General features: G+C 35.1%; 1 protein-coding gene and 1 non-coding gene across 11 annotated transcripts in view; both read left to right on the forward strand.

Moving 5' to 3' along the window:
- The window catches only part of MARCHF1 (membrane associated ring-CH-type finger 1), a 917,917-nt gene that overhangs the window by 636,183 nt on the left and 260,344 nt on the right, over positions 1-21,390 (forward strand). Inside the window, exon 1 of one of the 10 annotated variants that reach the window (XM_032248645.1) lies at positions 20,607-20,957. The exons of 8 other annotated variants lie outside the window; for them this stretch is intronic. The gene's annotated coding sequence lies outside the window, so the exon portion shown is untranslated. Of the gene's footprint in view, positions 1-20,606; positions 20,958-21,390 lie in introns of those variants that run through there. One more of the 10 variants, XM_032248646.1, reaches the window with a different exon arrangement.
- On the forward strand, positions 18,592-18,755 carry LOC116530582. The gene has a single exon (XR_004260078.1). It is a non-coding gene; the product is annotated as a U1 spliceosomal RNA (small nuclear RNA).

A 21,390-nucleotide genomic window follows, 5' to 3' on the forward strand; every position in this document is an offset into this window, starting at 1 on the left:
GGTAATTTATGTATTTAAATATAAGGAGATATAATTTCAGTTTTGTTCTTTAATTTCCTCTTAAATACAATTGATGACAGGAAGCTTTGTGGAAGTCCGATATGTATAATATTCTAATATAGCATTCTGGTTGTGACAGCTAAAAATGCATGCTGTGTATATTGTCCTAAGGAAATCTGAGGGTGGAAGGAGGGTGTCATGAGTAATTATTATTTAGAGACAATCGAACAGGCTAATAAAGTAGTTTGGGAGAATTGAGGCAAGACATTGACTAACATACAAAGAAATTGAAATCAAAGTCTGAGAGTTGAGTCAATATTTTTGAGTTGAGATAAATATGGGTTTGAATTTCAGCTCCTCTACCCATTACCTCTATGATGGGTAGTATAAGGGTTACCTTTCACTCTGGGTCTTGGATTTTCCTTTGAGGGAACCACTGAAAGTGTCATAGTGGCAAGTGTATGAGCTTAGAAATCAGCTTGACTGTGTTCGAGACTCACATTGACCAATGATCAGTCATGTAAATTCAAGCAGTGATAAGTCTATGATTCCTAAATCCACAAAGCTCTAAAATCGTAATGACTTTTATAGCTCATTTAACTACAATACCCTACCTCTTCTGAGGTGACATGAACTATATGTAATCCTTACGTATCCCACTTAGTGTTAAGGGTTCTGTGTTTCACTGGTAGCACTGCCCTCTTCCCTGTTATACAGTCTATAGCTCATTATCATATTACTTTCTAAAATCAAATAACAAAAGCTCATCTGGTTTCAAATTTTAGGTTTTTTTGTTGTTGTTGTTGTCGTTTGGAGATGGAGTCTCCCTGTGTCACCCAGGATAGAGTGTAGTGGTGTAATCTCTGCTTATTGCAACCCCCGCCTCCCGGGTTCATACGCTTCTTCCGCCTAGGTCTGCCAAATAGCTGGGATTACAGGTGTGCACCAGCACGCCTGACTGATTTTTGTATTTTCAGTAGAGACAGGGCTTCAACATTTTGGCCACGCTGGTCTTGCACTCCTGGCCTCAGGTGATCCACCCGCCAGGTGATCACTTTGGGATCCACTTCCCAAAGTGCTGGAATTACAGGTGTGAGCCACCATGCTCAGTCAGTTTCAAAAGTTTTGAATCAGACGCTGTGGGCTTACACCTAACATCTGTAAGCCTCAGCTTCTGAAACTACCTGAATGTACTAGTCAGAGTTTCTCCAGAGAAATAGAATCAATATGTATATATGTGTGTATACATGTATATATATATAAAGAGATTTATAGATATAAGTATCTATTATATAGAGATACAGATGAAGAGATTTAAGATATTGGTTAATGCTATTATGGAGGTTGAGAAGTGCCGGGTCCTGGGAACTCAAGCTGGGGACCCAGGAAAGCCCATACTGATGGTGTAGATTCCCACCTAGGGTCAGAAGGCTTGAGAACCAGGAGCACCAAAGGCAGAATATGCGAGCTCAAGTATTCAGGCAGAGCTAATTCAACTTTTCTGCACCTTTTCATTCTATTCAGACCCTCAACAAATTAAATGATGTCCACCCACATTGGGGAGAGTCGTCTGCTATACTCAGTGCACCAATTCAAATGCTGTTCTCTTCCAGAAACTCCCTTGCAGACACACTCAGAAATAATGTTTAATTAGCTAACTAGGCATCCCATAACCCAGTCAAGTCGACACATAAAATTAACATTACGCTGAGTTACCAAATTGTTGTGAATATAAATGATATAATCCATGTAAACACAGGGCCTACTAAATGGTAAGCATTAGATCAATCTGAATCATTACTTTTATAGTAAAGCTTTCTCAATACCCAGGCCTTCCTACTTTTCTAAGCTTTACTTTAATATGTAATTCAATGAAATTCCTTTTTCCTCCCAACATACATTTTCAGCCATGGCATCAGAAATTTGATTCTACCGTTCCCCGTTTCCATCCTGCTCTCCATTTCTCCATTTTGGTATCTCTCCTTCCCCTTCCCACTCCCCCCCTTCCCCCTCTCCCCTCCTCCCTCTTCCCTCCTCCTCTTCTCCCCTCTCCCCCTCCCTTCTTCCTTCCTTCATTCTTTCCTTCCTTCCTTCTCCCTCTCTCTTTCCATTCTTTTCTTTTTCACTATGTTGCTGGCCTCAAACTCCTGGGTTCAAGCAATCCCACCCCCTCAGCCTGCCAAGTAGCTGGGACTATAGGTGCACACTACAGTGTCTACCCAGCAGTTTTGGTTTTCTTAAGACAAAATATTTAGGAACTTTTATTTTGGCAGTTAGGGTATCACCAAAATAGCATGTTTAGCGGTACTAAAAATCTTAAAACTAGGCCTATCTGAAGTGTAAATGATAATGTTATAATTTATACTTCAGATAGCAACAGCTTATAAAATTAGAAGAAATTAGTTTATAAAATTAGACCAGAGTTTGTAAATTAGACGAAACATATTCTGAGTGTTTTAAAAACTCAAGCAGCAGCTCCAGATATGGCTAGATGAAAAGCTCAAGGTCTCATCTGTAGTATACCGGAGAAGAAAAATAGGCAAAAACTGACAGGTTTTCATTATGATCACCTTTTACTGCAGTGAAATTTCTTGAGCTAACCCAAATTTAACAACAACAACCACAAGTACCTCTCAAGAGCAGTAATATTTACCACCAGCCGCTCCCTGGCATTGATGGAAGCACCCGAGTCACTATTGATTAAAGGTTTATTCAAGCTGTTTTAATGGTTTTTAGTCTGCTTTGTAGAAGGTGGATGGAGGAGAATGGCTTCAAAGTGATGTCTTGACTGTGGATGAAATTACTTTAAAATTCTCATTAATTCATATTTATATTCTACTAAACTAACAGAAAGTATTAAAGACATTAAAACATTAACATTCCACATTTATCAAAAAAAAAAATGTGGGGCTGGGCATGGGGGCTGATGCCTCCAATCCCGGCACTTTGGGAGGCCAGGGTGGGCGGATCACAAAGTCAAAAGATCGAGACCATCCTGAACAACATGATGAAACTCCCATCTCTACGAAATATACAAAAAATTAGCCAGGTGTGGTGGCACGCACCTGTAGTCACAGCTACCCAAGAGGCTGAGGCAGGAGAATGGCTTGAGCCTGGGAGGCAGAGATTGCAGTGCGCTGAGATCAGCCACTGCATTCCAGCAGCCTTGGCAACAGAGTGGGACTCTGTCTCAAAAAAAAAAAATTAAATAAGTTACAAAAATAAAATAAAATAAAAAATACAAACAATCAAAATTTTAGTTATTCTTAATTTTATGTTTAAACAGCACTCTCAGTGATTGCTTTTAGGATGAGAACAATTACAATTTTAAACTTAGAAAAATTTGTTACATCATCGTGGAAATTATTGTCATGTGAATGAAGTGTGGAAGAATTTCAGGAAGCAACTAGCAAGAACTGCTAGTTCTTAACCCAAGAAGTGGCTGACTAGAGAGGAAGAGAGAGATTCACCCACAGACTTTCTTGCTTAGGTCCCAGTGAAGCAGTAAAACCTGACTATTTTTAGGTAGAAGTTTGTATTTACTACTTTGTAAAAGAAGGGAAAAATAGACATCATGGGAAAATTATGAATATTTTTGGGCATTTTAAAATTTATCTGTGATTCATAATTTTTAAAAACTATTATTGAGTTACAGATTGTGGAGAATACCATTATCATTCTGAGCTTAACATGGCTAAAGAACTTAAATCAGCCCAAGGTGCAGACATCCATGAATTTATACATTGAACTTTCCTTATTTTTCTCCTCTTTCCCTTTATTTTGTATAACAGCAATTTCATTTACGTACATCAAGGATAGAGTTCAAATTTACAAGGGCAATCCTAGAGGCTTGTTTATTGTTGGGCCCCTGGTATCTGTCTTTCTCAGTTGTATCTTGGTGGTCAAGAATTCAAGCCGTCAGTGTCTCCCAATCTGATAACATTTGCTTAGACCTTTTCAAATAGCACCATTTACAGGACACAGTACCAACAAATATTCCAAGACAGAAAAAAAAAAAAAGTTTGTGGAAGTTACTGAATCTGAAAGATTATAGTATGAGGATAAACCTCATTAAAATTAAAAATCTATAGTATTTCTTCTGTTTCTTCATTACTTAGATGATACAACTCAGTTCTTAACGTTTTAAATTTTGTTTTTATTTAAAATATTTTTAGTTTGACTCAAAGCTGGCCACATAAATATCATATTTGTGTGTATACTTGACTTGTATACGTATGTATAAATACATGTATATGTATATAATATACATGATATATGTTATAAAAAAGGAAAGTAAACAAAAGAAATTCTATCTTTTACACACAATAATACCCTCAGCAGATACTATTTGCCTCATGCAGTTCTGGCTTTTAATACAAATTGTGACCTTTTCCTCTGACTTTTTCTGAAATCATGGAGGACTTCATATTAGAAGAGGGTGAACCAAAAAGCAATTTAACATTTTCAATTCTTGTGGAAATTTTCTCTTACCAAAGAGATGAGCAGAAATGGTATTTATGACTAAGATGCTATTTTGAAATAAATAGAAGAAGTGTGAAATATTATAGATGCCATTATAAAATGCAAATGTCACAGCAGAGTGGATTAGAAGTTGAGGTCTCAGCTGGATTTTTCTCAAACCTCTTGCTTTGTAAAGATAAGTTCTGGTAAAATGTTTTTCTTCTTACTATTAGTGATCCACTTTGCATATCCCACAGCTATGCCAGTTGTACACAAATCATCGCCCTTGTTTAAAGTTTCCCAGAGAATATTTATTAATTGACCTAACAGTAGCAAAGCATTTTAAAGTTTTAAATTGTGTGTTGATTGCTTTTTACAGGGTAGGATTAAATAAAATAAGAGGTGGAAGGTGAAGTGAAGGCTGAGAATCAATTGCAAAGATGCAAGAGGTGAGGAAAGAGGCAAAGGGAGGAAAGAGAGGACCTGCTGTTTCCGATGAGGTGGTAGAGATGGTGCTGGCGTTTGAAGCCCCAGCTCTGTATGAAATAGAAGAGACAGCCTCATCTGATGACCACCCAAGCAATATATCTTATTTCCTCCTCAAATACTAACCTGGACTTAAAATGCATTTCCAGGCTGGGCGCTGTGGCCCACACCTGTAACCCCAGCACTTTGGGAGGCCAGGGTGGGCAGATCCCTTGAACTCAGGCATTCAAGACCAGCCTGCCCAACGTGGTTAAACCCCGCCTCTACTAAAAATACAGAAATTAGCTGGGCATGGTGACAGGCGCCTGTAGACCCAGGTACTCAGGAGATGGAGGTTACAGTGAGCCGAGACTGCACCACCACACTCCAGACTGGTTGACAAAGCAAGACTCGGTCTCAAAAAATAAAATACAATAAAAATAAAATCTAATGCATTTTCATGTGTCCTTCCCCTTACATTACTATTTCTAGAAGCCAGCTCTCATTCGTACTCATTTTACCTATGCTATTTCTGACCCTAAAAGAACACTCGTGTTAACCAATATGAAAGTTCAAAAACATTCATTGAAAAGGCATTTTAATTGATACTTACATTTGAAATTTTATTTTAGCAGTGCCATATCAAATTCAGGCTGCAGAACTTTCACTAAACTAGGTCAAGCTGGCCGGCCTGCCAGTTGTGTACTTGAATCAGAAATACTTATCTAGGAAAGCCAGGTAGTTACCATGGAGAAGGGACGTTCCAGGCAGCATGTGATTAGTGAAATGGACATTTCATTTGATGTGAGCGGAAGTTATTATTGGGTTTTGGTTAGCTGGTGGTTTTGTTGCAATTACATTTCCTAGTTGGAGATAAACTAATGTCACTTAGTATCTGCATGTAAGTAATTGTTTTCTCTCAAAATATTGTGTCACAAAATAGCACAACAGAAAGGTAGCAGTGCATGAAATGTGTGTAGGAGTGAGGCAAGAGAACACGAAGTAAGAAACTGATTTGTACAATGATTACCCAGATAGCTGTGACCAATCACGAAGAGCTAATTAAGTAATTCAGAAGGCAAGCTTAAAAAAATACTGTTAGCAAAGTAAAAAATACTATTAGCAAAGCGTTAAACCTTTACATATAACAATTTTATAATAAAAGTAATTAACACTTCTTAGAGAAAACAGAAAAAAGTATAAGAGACAAAAGAAAAAAACAAACAAGCAAAAAAACCTATGATTTTAACACCCAGAGTTAATTATGTACCACTATATTTGGGAGTATATTTCACTCCACTCTTTGGTATACGTGTATTTTTAGTTAGTGAAAATAATCGTGTATGCGATGTATTATACTTTCCTTCTTTACATTGAAACAAGCATTTTTGTAAGTTCATCATAAATTTTCATTAGCATTCTTTTAACTGCAAAACATATTTATTAAATGGATGTGCCCAATTTTATTTAACAATGCCCTTTTTAAATATATTTGAATTACCTCTAGTTTGTCACTTCTACAGTCACTTCTACCCAAGTGACTGTATACGAATTCTTCTGGTAATTCTGAATTATTTTCTTAAACTAAATTTCTACAAATAAAATTATAAGACAATAAACATGATGAAGATTTCAAAAACCTGTTGTATTTAGCAGTAAGTTGCTTCCAAAATAGCAGTTTACGTACTTGTAGAAAGAGCATGAATACTAATTTCAAATGTATGTCTATATACACAGTATATAAACATTTGACCGAAGGTTATAATTCATTTTGCATTTCTTTTTATCAGTGATAAATTTTTAAAATGCTTTTAGCCACTTTTCTCATAGTAAATTGTTTATACATTTACCCATTTTACTACTGGAGACTTTTGTGCTCCTCTTCACCAATTTTATAAGCATTTTGCAAAGTAACCTCTTTGTGAAAGCTTCAGTAAATATTATGCTATATTTTTATCCAGTTATCATTTTGTTTAGGATTTTTGACAAACTGAAGTTTCTGCTATTGATTTTGCATATTTTATCTGATACTATTTTGTCACATCTTTAATTTTAAGTTTAGAAATTTGTCTTTGATCCTAGGATTTGTTAAGCATACATTTTTTTTCTTTCTGCTACATTTTGTAGTACATTTTTTTTTTCACATTTATCTCTCTAGTCCATCTGGAATGTAGTTGGTTGAGCAATGTTTCATTAGTCAGGAATTTTGTTTCTATCATGAGTGATCACAGTTTTGGACCAAGGTCGGCAGGTTTACTCGTCCATAAAAGTAAGAAGGGAAACCTTGTACCTGGGGATAAGAGTAGCTGTGACTTGCCTGTTAGCTTCTTTTTCTCCTTAAGCTTGGGAAGTGGTGACCAGCCATTCACATTTCCACAGCTTTTTATTCTGAAAGTAAACCCCTCCCCACTAACATATTTTTGAGAAAGGATGTCAGTTGTCACAACATGGTTTGCCTAAACCCGTTGGCCAAGGTGAGAGATGGGTACCAGCATTAGCAGCCCCCACATGGCTAGAGTGGGAGGGAAGTAATTTATCCAAAAGGGTAAGATTCCTGCAATTAACATGAAAAGGAAAAAAGTTGGGTGGAAAGAAAGGGATTGACTCTGAGATGACAGTCTTTGAGATGAGCCTTTCCTTCAATGTTCAGTTTGACTTTGTTTCCTTGTTTGAGATTTATGAGGGTTCCTAATCATGCTCCCATTCCTCTCATTAGTCCCTCTTACCCAGAATGTAGAACCAACTGAGAAATAAAAGAGGGACATCAGACAGATGGTGATTAGCACATTGATTGTACTGCTTATAATGCTGCTTGGGAGAAAACAGCATGTTTATTTCTCAACAATTGAGTTCCTATTGTGAAACTTCTAAATTAAACCTGCACCTTCATGCTTCAGGCTTGCACCTAGTAAGAGCAGAACTCCTCCTTTATAAGCTTAGTACATGGACCAAAAGAAAATCTAAGCATCCTCCAAAGAACAGGAAGATCCAAGTGTAGAGGACATCTATCCTGAGATAGTGGATAGCATTGAAATTAGAATTAGGATCTCCAGAGAATCAAAACGTCTAATGTGCTGACAAAAGAAGAATCCTTGAGTCCTCACCAAAAAAATAATTGAGGTAGAATATTTTCGCAAGGTAAGAGAAGAACAAGAACAAGGGGAGAGGGGATTCTGCAGCTGAGGCTACTGTTCGTGTAGATACTGTGACCATTTAAATCCACACAACTGATCATTATTATTTTATCACATCACAGCAACTAATGTGGTAGCATGGGACACATCAACGTCTGCATTTTTTTTTTTTTTTTTTTTTTTGAGACGGAGTTTCGCTCTTGTTACCCAGGCTGGAGTGCAATGGCGCGATCTCGGCTCACCGCAACCTCCGCCTCCCGGGTTCAGGCAATTCTCCTGCCTCAGCCTCCTGAGTAGCTGGGATTACAGGCACGCGTCACCATGCCCAGCTAATTTTTTGTATTTTTAGTAGAGACGGGGTTTCACCGTGTTGACCAGGATGGTCTCGATCTCTGCATTTTTAAAGTGGGAATGTGGTAACATGACTTCAAATCTGTGTCTTCTACAACATAAGGAAAATTTGGAGCCTAATGGCATATCTTTGGAGCCTGATGTTCTCACGTGTTTAATTTCATTTAGGAAAATCAAATTGAAATTTAACATTTAGCGCTTGTTATTTTTCATGCTGCCACTTCTGTGCAGTAGGAAAAGCTAAATTTAATGCTTGGGGCTCAAAAGTGTCATGGCAAATTTTGTTTTGCTACCACTTTGGTCTTGAGTTTAAAGGTTTTTTGCATTCATGTGTTTTAAAACCCATTTTTAAATCTTGTATTGACTATAAATTTGTTGAATCTTAAAACATATGGGTACATACATATATGTATCATACGTACAGAATTCTATCTTGCCTTCATGGATTATGCAAGTTGCTAATATATCTGAACCATTATCCAAAGGTGAAAAATACAAGCTATTTAAAAGTGTCTTAGAAATGCATAACTTTATTATAGTCTCATTTCAAGATTGTAATCATTGAAATTTTTTAAAGGGTTCTGTTTTTTTAAGTGAGGAATGTGAATCACCGGAGACCAAGAACAATGGGAGTTGGACATGTGGATAGAGAGATGTCTAAAAGGGAATTTGTTGAAAAATGGTGAGGTGCAAGTGAAGTCATTTCTATAATTTTATGATTTTAATGTACCCGCTAGTAGGCATTAGCACAAATTTTGGCTCTCTACACTATGGATGATTGATTCAGCTTTGCAGGGAATGTCATCTCATTACAGCTTTAGGTCTCTCAGAGATAAAACTTCTTGTATTTGGTCCTCCATTGGTCTCACAGAGGTGATAAACAGGAAACTTTTAAATCCATTGATTTAGTCTAGTGGTTCTGCTTACTATAGGGTTTACTTATAGACCACTGACTCTTCTTCCACATATTTTTATATTCTTGTAGTTCAATATTTCTATTGAACAGTGCTTTACAAACTTTCATGGGCATCAGAATCCCTTGGTGAGTTTGTTAAAAAGTATCACTTGTCCCCAGCCCAAGAGTCTTTGAGGACATCTGGGACGGAGCCTGGGAATTTGCATTTCTGTCAAGTTCCCAGATGATACTAATGCTGGTTTGAGAACTATGCTTAGAAAGCCAGTGCTGTAGGAAATTGGATGTGGCTCAAAAATGGAGGTGTTTGATGTTCTTGCTTTTTAAAAGTTTCTGATTTTGGTTCTAAAATGAACCATGTCTCTAGATGGTGGCTGCTTTTTGTGAAAATGTGAGAGACTTGTGGAAATATGGTTTCATTAGCAAGTGAAGATTATCTATGAGTAGTCTTGTGGTAGTTCTGTAATGACAGTTCTTCAGACAGATCATTTCACTGTGATCTTTTTGATTCAAGAGCTGCTCGTCAAGGATTATTTTTTCTCAGTCAGGAGTGAAACTTAAACATTACATTGTTTAGAAAATAAAGGGTATACTGGGGAAAATAAATAAATAAAAACATGCCTGCCATGTCACATGTCTTAAGAAGTAAGCTCTTTGAAGCAGCTGTTGTTTCAGCTGTAGACGTCAGAAATTCAGTGCTTGCTTTACAAGTGATTTCAAGCAATTCTTCTGAGATGGTCATATTTGTGTAACTTTAAGAATATACCTATATAGAAATATTTTGCCAAAGTATAATCTTGACTTGCTATTGGGATCAAACACTGTATTTTTTTTTCCTCTCCAAATCCATATAGAATTGAAATAGAAAGATGCAAAAGACCATTACAGTGAGAAAAAAAAAATAACTGATTTCAGCTCTAGGTAAAAATCCCTACTGCTTTTTCTATTAATATCATATCATAATCTCAAGTGGGCAATATGCTTGAGCCATGTACATAATATTACAGGAAGGAGAATATACTTGAAAAACTAAAGCATTTATTTAAAATGTAAAGTTTAAAGATATCTATGGATTTAGGATAGTGAATGAGTCTACTCTTTAATAATATGTTTTACAGCTGGGCAATGGCTCATGCCTGTAATCCCAGCACTTTGGGAGGCCAAGGTGGGCATGTCATCTTAAGTCAGGAGTTCAAGACCAGCCTTGCCAATATGGCGAAACCCTGTCTTTACTAAAAACACAAAATTAGCCGGGCATGGTGGCGTGTACCTGTAATCCCAGCTACTCAAGAGGCTGAGACAGGAGCATCACTTGAACCTGGGAGATGGAAGCTGCAGTGAGCCAAGATCAGGCCACTACACTCTAGCCTGGGCAAAAAGACTGAAACTCTGCCTCAAAATAATAATATGTTTTACACAGACACAATATTATTTTAAAATAATCACAAATAACTTCCCAATGATGTATATAACCATGTGAACTACTCCTTCCAGAAATTCCAACCAGTGTATTTTAGCAAGAATTCAACAGATTTAAATGTATAGGGAGTCAGAGGAAACATTTTAAGATGAGGTTTGATAAGGGTGAGTCAGTGAATGATTATGTCCTTTATCACTTGAGTCTGCCATCAGAAGTCATTTCTGCTACGTGAAAGAAAAGTTCTGAATCACTATTAGAATGATCAGGATAATGACTCTCTGTAACATAACATTGACTGTGATTAAAATAAAGCACCTAGATACCTTTGACTGATCTATGCTTAGCATTCTCACCACAGAAAAGAACAACGTTGTGTTATCTATCTTTGTTTTATAAATGCAACAAGACCCTGGTAGCAATATGTGCAAAGTTATAGAGTACAAGCCCTGGGCCAATCAAGTGAAATTTTGGTCAATGATTTTCTCCCAAGAATTGAACATGTCTAATGTATGTTCAAAGTGACCTTTGCTTTCCAATTTCATATCTTTTCTCTCTGATACAGAAAACCTCTTAAAAATTCTTCTGTAAAAAACACTGAAGTTACAACAAAAGCTGTTTGACGATTCAAAAGGAAATGTTTACTTTTGTAAAACACACAAATAGCCATAGTAATCTAAAAATACAGCAATTCAACATATTAATGAATTAAAATTATAAAAGAAGTAAATTATAGTCTTTTGAAATGTGTTTGACTTTTATTACCATATCAATTTAATATTTATGAGTGTCTACTTCGTACCTAGTAGAGATATCCACATTAGCAATTTAAAGTGAAAAAATATATAGGCCCAACTTTTTGGTTTAGTGGGGGAAAAAGCACAGATAGAGCAACAATGTGTCAAGCTTTGATACCATATAGACTCTGGCATGTTGAGGGTGCATTTCTCCTACTAAGAATGTCACCAGTAAGAATGGTGGCATTCTTAACTTTCCTAGGGGCAGATTCAGGGGGAAAGTTCAGAGAAACTTGAAGGTAACATGTTGAACTGAATGAGAAGTCTATCGAAACTCTGCAAACAACTAACATTGATGCTTCAACCTGAATTTTTTATTAAAAAATAAAAATGTTTTATTGCCTGAAATAGGATTGCCAAATCTGTAAGTCTGAGATTTTCTGAATCAGAGGTCTCAGCAACATTTAGCGCTCCTTACACCTAACAACTGAAATTTTAAAAGTAAAAATTTCTCTCTTGGGTGAAGAAAATAAACACCCCAACTAATAAACAATATACTCAATACTTACTAGAAATGTTACAAAGAAATTATACATGTAACAACCTGGATGAAACACTAAACTTAAGGTTGCATGAAACAAGCCAGATACAAAAAGTATGTTTTTGCTATTCTATTTGTATGAAATTTTTAAACAAGCAAAATTAATGGAAGATGATGGAAGTCTCACTAGTAGTTACTTCTTAGGAAGAAGAATTGACTGGGAAGGGGAAATAGAGTCATATTAGGGTGGGAAAAATGTTGCACATTTTAATCTGGGTGCACAGATGGTATATAGGAATGTAAAATTTCATTTTGCTTTATACTTAAGATCAGAACACATTATTGATGTTATGATATACCTTAATAAAAATAGAGTAAAAACAAATCACTATAGAATTCAAAGTATTTCCATAGCACAATTCAGAGTATTTAGACATAGAGTCTTCTAAATAGAACCAAAATCAGTGTTTACTTAAAGAATTTCAGAAAACTTGTAGGTAGATATCTAGGGATAATATTTTTTTAAGAACTGGTACATAAAATATTATAGTCTCTTATATTGGCTTTTGGATGATTTATAACTATATTTGAGATCCTCCTATGATCATAAATTTATGGATTTTCTATGACTAAAAACAGAACATTTAGGATTCATCCTTTATAGGTTATTGGTAAAAAGAATAGCTAAAATACACAGTTTTGAGTTTGTATGGGTAGAGGAATGGTGTCGTTAATCAACAAAGCACAGTCTTTCTTCTTCCTCCAGTTCCCAAGTGCCATCATGATGGCATCACAAATTCTTTAAGAATTGCCAAAAGAAAGAATGTTAAAGTTAGAGACAATTTTCTGTGAATGCCAGTTATAGACGTGAAGAGATTTAGTACTTGGTGTTCTTCCCCATGAGTATTTCAGTTCTTGGTAGTCTACGGGATTTAAGATAGTTGACAGGATTTAAGAGGAAAATAATTGATTTTAGAGACACCTTGAACTTTTCAGTTATTATCTATTTATTTGCTGATGTGAGAGTTGGCCTCATCCCCTGAAGTCTAGAGACGCCGCTAACAACATCTTGCCCAGTATCTTTCCCCTGATGGAATTTTACAATGGGTTTTCCCTTTAAAAGGTTTGCAATTTCTTCTTGTAATGATTCTTGATGTTCTCTATAGTCTGAAGATTTTCTTTTTGAACAATCGGTTTGAAAAGTAAAGCGTGACATAATAATTTTCTAAAGCCTCTGTACCAAATAATGCTTTGTTGCTTATTGCTTAAATGTAGTGAAAAGGAAGTCAAATATATTTCATCATAGAGCATACCATACAATTATGTTTATGTATCTTTTTGTTGCCATCAGAATTCTCTGTGTTTAAATATACAGAGAGGAGATGGGAAGGAGATACTTTAACCCTTAAAAGCTATTAACTTTGATTTAATATAGTAAAAAGAAAATACTGTTTGGCATTATGCATTAGATATTTTAACATCATGGAGTAGCCAAGCAAAAAGGATAACAAGTGTGCCACTTAAATGAGGGAAAATACTGATTATAATTAATAATATAGAATTAAATGTTTAGAATAAAAACAATACAAAATTCAGGTTAAAACTATTACATTTCCTTTTTCTGATTTTTATTTTACATTCAAGGAGTACATGTATGGGTTGGAGTATACTGTGTGATGCTGAAATTTGGTGTACGGATAATCCCATCACCCTGATATTAAGCATAGTAACGAAGAGCTAGTTTTAAACCCCTTGTTCCCAACCCTAGTAGTTCCCAGTTTCTCTTGTTGCTATCTATTATGCCTATGAGTACTCATTGTTTCGCTTCTACTTATACATGAGAAAATGCAGTATTTGGTTTTCTGTTCCTGCATTAATTCACTTAGCATCATGACCTCCAGCTGCATACATATTACTGCAAAGACCATTATTTCATTCTTTTTATGGTTGCATACAATTCCACGGTGTATATGTACCACATTTGCTTTATCTAGCCCACCACTTATGGGCAGCTAGGTTGATTTCATGTCTTTGCTATAGTAAACAGTGCTGTGATGAACGCAGGAGTGCATGAGTCTTTTGGGTTGAATGATTTGTTTTCTTTTGGGTATGTATGTAAATTAGTTCAGTTATTGTGGAAAGCAGTCTGGACCATTCAACTGAGAAATTCTATTACCGGATATATCACATTTCTTTATTGAATTCTTCATCATTAAAGAAACAAGTAATGGTTAGTGTCTAATATTTAAGCCCTATAAAGATAGCGTATGTTTTGAAGAAACTATGTTTTCTCCAGAATCTAGTTGAGAACTGTCAAATATTTGTAGGCGTGTATATGTGTACATATGTTTTTTATTGTCTCAGATGACTTAAGCTTATATGCCTTTTTCTATGTTAGTTCACACGTGACTTTTTTAGCAAAAAAATTAAATGTATTTAAATTATTCATGCCTTTCAACTATTTTAAGACATCATATTAACTTTTTAAATGGTATGCTAAACACTTTTTGCAAGCTTGCTATAATATGTACATTCTTCTATGCATAAAACTTGAAAATTGAGGAACATCTAGATACAATGCCTTGCCAGAATTATAAGAAATTTATTTATTAAGAAGTTCTTGGAAGAACCACTTTAGATGAATGTAGTCTCTGTAATAATGAAAATGCTCTCAGTCTGCTCTATGCAAATAGGGAGCTGCTAGCCACATGCAGCTATTGAACACTTGAAATGTAGCTAGTATAAATAAGAAACTAAATTTTATTTTATTTAATTTTTATTCATTTAAATTTAAATAGCCATGTGTGGCTACTCATTATCATTTTTAACAGTGCAGCTTTAGATTCAGAAAACATCAAGTATTATGAAGGCCAAAATACCTACCTGACGACACCACTGAGAAGACTAAATGAGCCAACATTGTAAATATGCGTAGACAGTGCCGGGCATGCACTAGAACTTGTACATAAGCAACTTCTCTCCCTTTCTTCCCATAGCTCAATATATACCCATTATTTCTGCTCTTAGGGATGTGCGACTCTTTGTACTACTTTTTATAGGCTTTTTTCCCTTCCCTTGTTATGTTCTCCTTTTAGAACTCTCTCTCTCTCCTTGTCGTCACTCTCTTTCTTTGTTTCACTGAATAATCCATCCACTGTACTGTATTTTCTTACTTTCGTTTCTATTTTTCAACTCTTTCATTTTCTCTGTTCATGATGGGAGAGGCTACTCAGCAATTACTCCTCTTTCCCAGAATGCTCTATCTTGAGGGTCAGTATGACTTGGGGATGAATTTGCTTGATTAGAATTTGGCACTGAATGGAGAGAGAATAAATTTGCCCTGAAAACTTGTAAGTATAACCTGGGTCTGCAAAAACCCTTCAAAATGAGAATCAAATTTAAAGTGACATTATGTTGATAATGCTCTTTGTCTTAGTCTGCTAAGACTTCCGTAACAAAATACCATCAGTTGGCTAGCTTAAACAAAAATAATTTTTATTTCTTTTCTAAAGACTACACAATCTAAAATCAAGGTTCTGGCACAGTTGTTTCCTGATAAAGCTTCTCTTCCTGGCTTTTAGACAGTTGTCTTCTTGCTTTATCCTCAAAATGGTTCTTCCTCTGTATGCCAGAGAGAAGGCAGACAGAGACATTTCTCTTTCTTTCTCTTTTTATAAGGCACTGATCCTATTGGATCAGGTTTCCATACTTATGGTCTCATTTAACCTTAATTATTTCCCTAAATCCTTATCTCCAAATATAGTCACACTGGGGATTAGGGTTTTAACATATGAATGTGAGGTAGCACCCCCTAAGTGCAGATACATATCCTGTCTTGAAGAGTGTACCTTTAACAATAGCCTTTAAAGACTTCTGAATTGAAGGTCTAAGAAACATGAGCTTAGAGTTGAAAATTACAGACACACAAACACAAATCCACAAGCTCTAATATGAGTGTGAGCAGAAAACAAGAGAAAAGAAACAGTAGACTGAGACTCAAAAATACTTAAGATGTTGACGTTATTAGGCACAGAATACTGAATAGCAATAACATATTATAAAGATAGAGAGCGTAAATTATGGATAAATAAGAATGGATTTTCTAAAAGACCAACATACTTGGAAAGAATCAAATCAAACACTATAAATAAAAATAATAAGTGAAATTTAAAAATAAACAAAGAACGGATAGAATGCAGCTCAGAAAGTTAGTGAACTGGAGTATCAAACCAAATATCCAAATTGCAGTACAGAGAAAAAAAATGTAAATGATAAAAGAGTTGTTAATTAAAACTGAGAATAACATGAACATGTCTAACATATACCAATCTATCTTGAATTCTAGAAGGAAATAACAAAGAGAAAGGAAATCTAGCAATACTTGAAGAGATAATGTTTGACAACTTCAAGAACTGTTGAAATACCAAGTCCATATCAAGAAGCCCGAAAAATCTCACATGGAATAAACACAAACACACACACACACACACACACACACACACACACATACACACACACACACACAGACACACACACCATATTACACTGAGAGTATGTAATACCAAAGACAGAAAAATCTTTAAAAGTATCCACAGAGAAAAGACAGATCACTTAGAAAGGACTACCAACTTCCTAGTAGCAAGAACAAAAGCCTGAGAGCAATATAAACATATATTCAAAATATCAGGAGAAAAAAAACCCATATAACTCAGCAAATGTGAAATGCAGCTCAAGAATAAAATGAAATAAAAAGAAAGAGGAAAAAAAAGACTTGAAATTTACCAGACTTTATTACTTACAGACCATTCTGATAAAAAATTTTAAGGTATGTCTCTGATTGTTGAAAATTAATTCTAAGTAGAAAGTTTGAGATATAAGAAATTAATAAAAATTAAAATAATGATATCAATACTTATTTTGGGTGTCAAGAATATGTAGATCCCACATATTAAACAAAGCTGGCATATGAATTGTAAGATGCAGTCAGATCTAAAGCACTCATATATAATTCAGGATGAGGTAAGTATATTGATATACTGCATATATTATTAAGCATGCAAGTTAAAAGCTATATAATTACTATAAATAAGCCTAATGAATATAATTTCCAAAGTAGTGAAAGGAAAACATTAGAATAAGAGCCACTGCACTCCAGCCTGGGTGATAGACCGAGCCTCCAACTAAAAAAAAAAAAAGTTTCAATTTTCTAGAATTATGAATAGAAAAATGATGGGGAGAAGTCCAAAATATCATCATTGATATGAATTCATTATATTCATCAGTTAAAAAAGAAAAAATGCCAGATTGAATGAAAAAATAAATACAGTGTTGTGCTTTTTTAAGTATGGAAAGAAAAAACTACTCCTCTATTCTTCCTCTGCTCCTGAAAAAAAAAACAAAAACAACAAATCAAACTGATGTATCTATAATAATAACACATGAATTAGACATTATGCCAAAATTAATTGCTAGAGAGAAAGCCTGCCTACATACTGATAAAAGTTTCAATTCTCTACCAAATATTAGCCAGGGGTGGTGGCACATGCCTGTAATCCCAACTTCTCGGGAGGCTGAGGCAGGAGAATTGCTTGAACCTGTGAGGCAGAGGTTGCAGTTAGCCATGATGGCGTCACTGCACTCCAGCCTGGGTGACAGAGCAAGGCTCTGTCTCAAAAAAAAAGTTTTAGTTTTCTAGACATATATGATAATTACATATTTACATATTCATATACAATTGACCCTTGAACAACACAAGTTGGAACTTCTGGGTTCACTTAAATGCAGATTTTCTTCTGCTTCTGCCCCCTCTTGAGACAGCAAAATTAGCACCTCTTCCCGATCCTCTTCCTCCGCCTGCTCAATGTGAAGATGAGGATAAAGGATAAAGACATTTATGATGAGCCACTTCCATTTAATGAGTAGTAAATGTATTTCCTCTTTCTTGGGATTTTCTTAATAACATTTTATTTTCTCTAGCTTACTTTATTGTAAGATACCATATATAAAACATATAATGGGAATAATATGTGTTAGTCAACTGTTTATATTACTTGTAAGGTTTCCAGTCAACAGTAGGCTATTGTTAAATTTTGGGGGAGTCAAAAATTATACATAAATTTTAACTGCATGGTGGGCGGTCAGTGCCTCAACTGTCACATTGTTCAAAGGTCAATGGTACATTAAATAACTTTCAAAATTAGACATTATTACAGGAAGTAATTTATAAATCCCCATCATAATGGAAAATGTTTAACATATTTCTGCCAGGAAATAACAGTTCAGGAGAAAAAAATAAATTTACAAAAATATGAACACTGTAACAAAATTGCATTTCCATACAAGTAAAAATTATTTAGAAAATATCTTTACGATGCCTGGGAATTAATCCAACCAGTGATATGCAGCATCTATGCAGCATGTTATAAATTTGTGCTGACAGACACTGAAAGAAGACTAAATGTGATTGGTTAGGATAAGTCAGTTTCACAAATTGACTTTTTATGAATTTGATTTATAGGCACAATTCAATTCCAATCAACAGAGATTTTCCTTAAAAATGTTAAACTGAATCTATTCTTACCTGGCAGGGGAGATACCATGATCACAAAGGCGGTTTTCCCATGGCTAGGTTTATCTGTTGACCTCTGGGTGTGCTGACCCCTGAGATTTCCACAATTGTGGGAAACTCAACTGCATAATTTGTGGTAGTGGGGAACTGTGTTCACGCTTTCTCCTGATATTTTGTAGTGTCAAAAGTAGACTATACACAAAGGGCTACCCTCAGTTTCTGCAAGTTTGTAGCATGGAGGGCAAGGTAAGTATTCTTCTTACAGTCAAAATGTTGAAAAACAGAAAGTAACCTGTTACCATGCTTTCCCTGGTACCCTCCTGCTCATCTTTCTAGTGATAGAAATTGTCAGTGCATACAGCCAACCTCTAAATAACTCTTTGTTACTCTTTGTGCAATGTACCATCCCAGGCCTTGCAGTCCTGCCTGCAAGGGGAAATGGAGTTTGTGTGTTTCCCTACCTCCCAGTCCACTCCAAAGAGCCAACAAGGCATCCTCCCAACACCTCCCATCTTCTCCAAACTAAGCTCCTCAAAGACTGTGGTGGTTTTCAGTGCTTCCTAACCACTCTCAGTCTCTCCCCACCAAAAAAATGTTAAACTGAATCTAAAATGTATGTAGAAGGAAAATTGATACAGATTGGAAATAGAACAAGATGGGAGGCATTATTCCAAGTACTGATTTGTTCTATTTCTCAATTTTGGTGGGGGATTTTAAAATGTTTGTTTTATTATTTTTAATCCAAAAATATATTTATATGTATTTTATATTCGTGTGTTCTATTTCACAATGAAATTTTTTAAAAACCTCATGTAGGTCTGAGGCTCACATCTCTGCAGAATCAGCACATAAAAACCAGAATGTTTTTATAATTATATGTATAGAATATGTACTAATAGTTGTTCACTGTTTAACAATAAAATACATTTTAACATAAGATGTAATACATGTTTAATGCAGAAAATTTGGAAAATGCAGGAAATAGGCAGAAATAAAGAAAGTTCCCTGTGACCCTCACCATCAATTTCAGCCCCTGTGACTGTTGTTACACACTTTCTGGTCTTATCTATGCTCCTATATGTGTGCTTGTGCATTTGTTTGTAAGTTTTTACAGACTTACTGTCCTATTACTTAATGTTTGTGTTATGCCTTTTTATTTGCTAATACAAATGTATTATTTAATGTTAGGAAGTTTGCAAAACCATCAGATTTTTATTATGAAAAGGTACAGTTGAAAATTATATACTTGTTCAAGTAATTCTTTCGGAAAATAGCAATATTTTAGAAAATAAAATGAGAACTCAGCTAAGAGGGATTATATTGACAGGAAAATATAGAGTATGTAGGGAACATATATATTTTCAGTAATCCTCAAAACAGGAGAAGGAAACACACTTCTCATACACTGATGTCAGTCTGAATCACAGTTCTTTGTTCCACATCTGCTACTCAGTTTATTGGTGATTAAAATGTAGTACAGATGGCTGTCCTTTAGCAGTTCCCTCACAGAGATAGTTCTCAACAGTTTGCATAAGTGACACATTTATTTCAAAAATTACTTAGAAAGAAAATATAACATTGAACTTAATAGTATGGACCAAACACTTTTTATCCTCTTATTTCAATCTATCATGAAAATGAAATTTATCTTTGAAGCCAGGAAATATCCTGATTAGTGTTTCAAGGGAGAGTAAGGAAAATCTCTCACAATTTTGAGAAATCCTTCTTTTAAGGCCCTATCTTTTCTTTCCAGCATCAGAGAATTATAGGCCTTGGGCTGGATCCAGTTCCCAACAAGTGATTTTATAAAAATCCACCAATGCTAGTAACGCTGAAACTTTTCTAAATTCTGTTTTCAGTAGGTAAAATATATTCCTGTTACTACCTAACTAGAGAGAATAGTAGGATGATATTTGCATTACCATGGCAACTTGCATCTCTAGAGTGAGATGACATTTTTGCCTGTTTATTTCTACTTTTCATTTAGGAATAACATTTTTTTATTCCATTTTAACTTGAAAAATAATTGGTTGGGTATATATAAAGAGAGAAACTGAAAGTTATTTAACATCTGCTGTATGTCAGACACTGAGTTAAGTTCTTTATATCCACCACTGCATTCAGTCCTCCAAGGACTCTGGAAAGGAGGATTCACTTTAGAGAGGAGACCGAGAAATTTCAGTACTTTTCTGTGCTTATGGTCAAAAGGTTACAAAGCAATAGAGCCAGGGTCTGTTCAGAGCTTGGTGCCCCTGGTTCCCAGGCCGGTGCTTTTTCACTGCTTCACACTTCCTCCAACAGGTTTTATTTCCTCTCTGGGTTCCTAGTCTAACTTTCCCTTAAAACTGACAACCAGCTTGTGCAATACCAGTAAGTACATTGCAATATGTAGTTTTTAAGTGCTGTGGTTCTTAATGTTTAATTCTAATTTCCATATATAGAAAATTACATCTAAATCAGGATTGACTGATTACGTTTTACTCTTCAGTTAAAATAGTTATTCAAATGTTTTAATTGCATACCATGTGCTTCAGAAGATGATACCAATTAAGTAGTTAGGATTTAGCTGTACATATGATGGAGATTTAGTTATGGCACTATAAAAGAATTATATATATATATAATTCAAATCTACAGATATAGAATATTAAATATGAATTGCAAATATTGGATTATGAAGACAAGCAAGTATTTGTTGAACATAAGGAGGTATCTGCATAGATTCTATGTGGGATATGTTACTCAGAAAAAGCAACAGAACAAACATGAATTATATTTATTATCCATTGAAACAAAATTAAGA

The sequence above is a fragment of the Sapajus apella genome, unplaced genomic scaffold (genome assembly GCF_009761245.1).
Source record: "Sapajus apella isolate SASKATOON/1434 unplaced genomic scaffold, GSC_monkey_1.0 scaffold67, whole genome shotgun sequence".
Classification (NCBI taxonomy): Eukaryota; Metazoa; Chordata; class Mammalia; order Primates; family Cebidae; genus Sapajus; species Sapajus apella.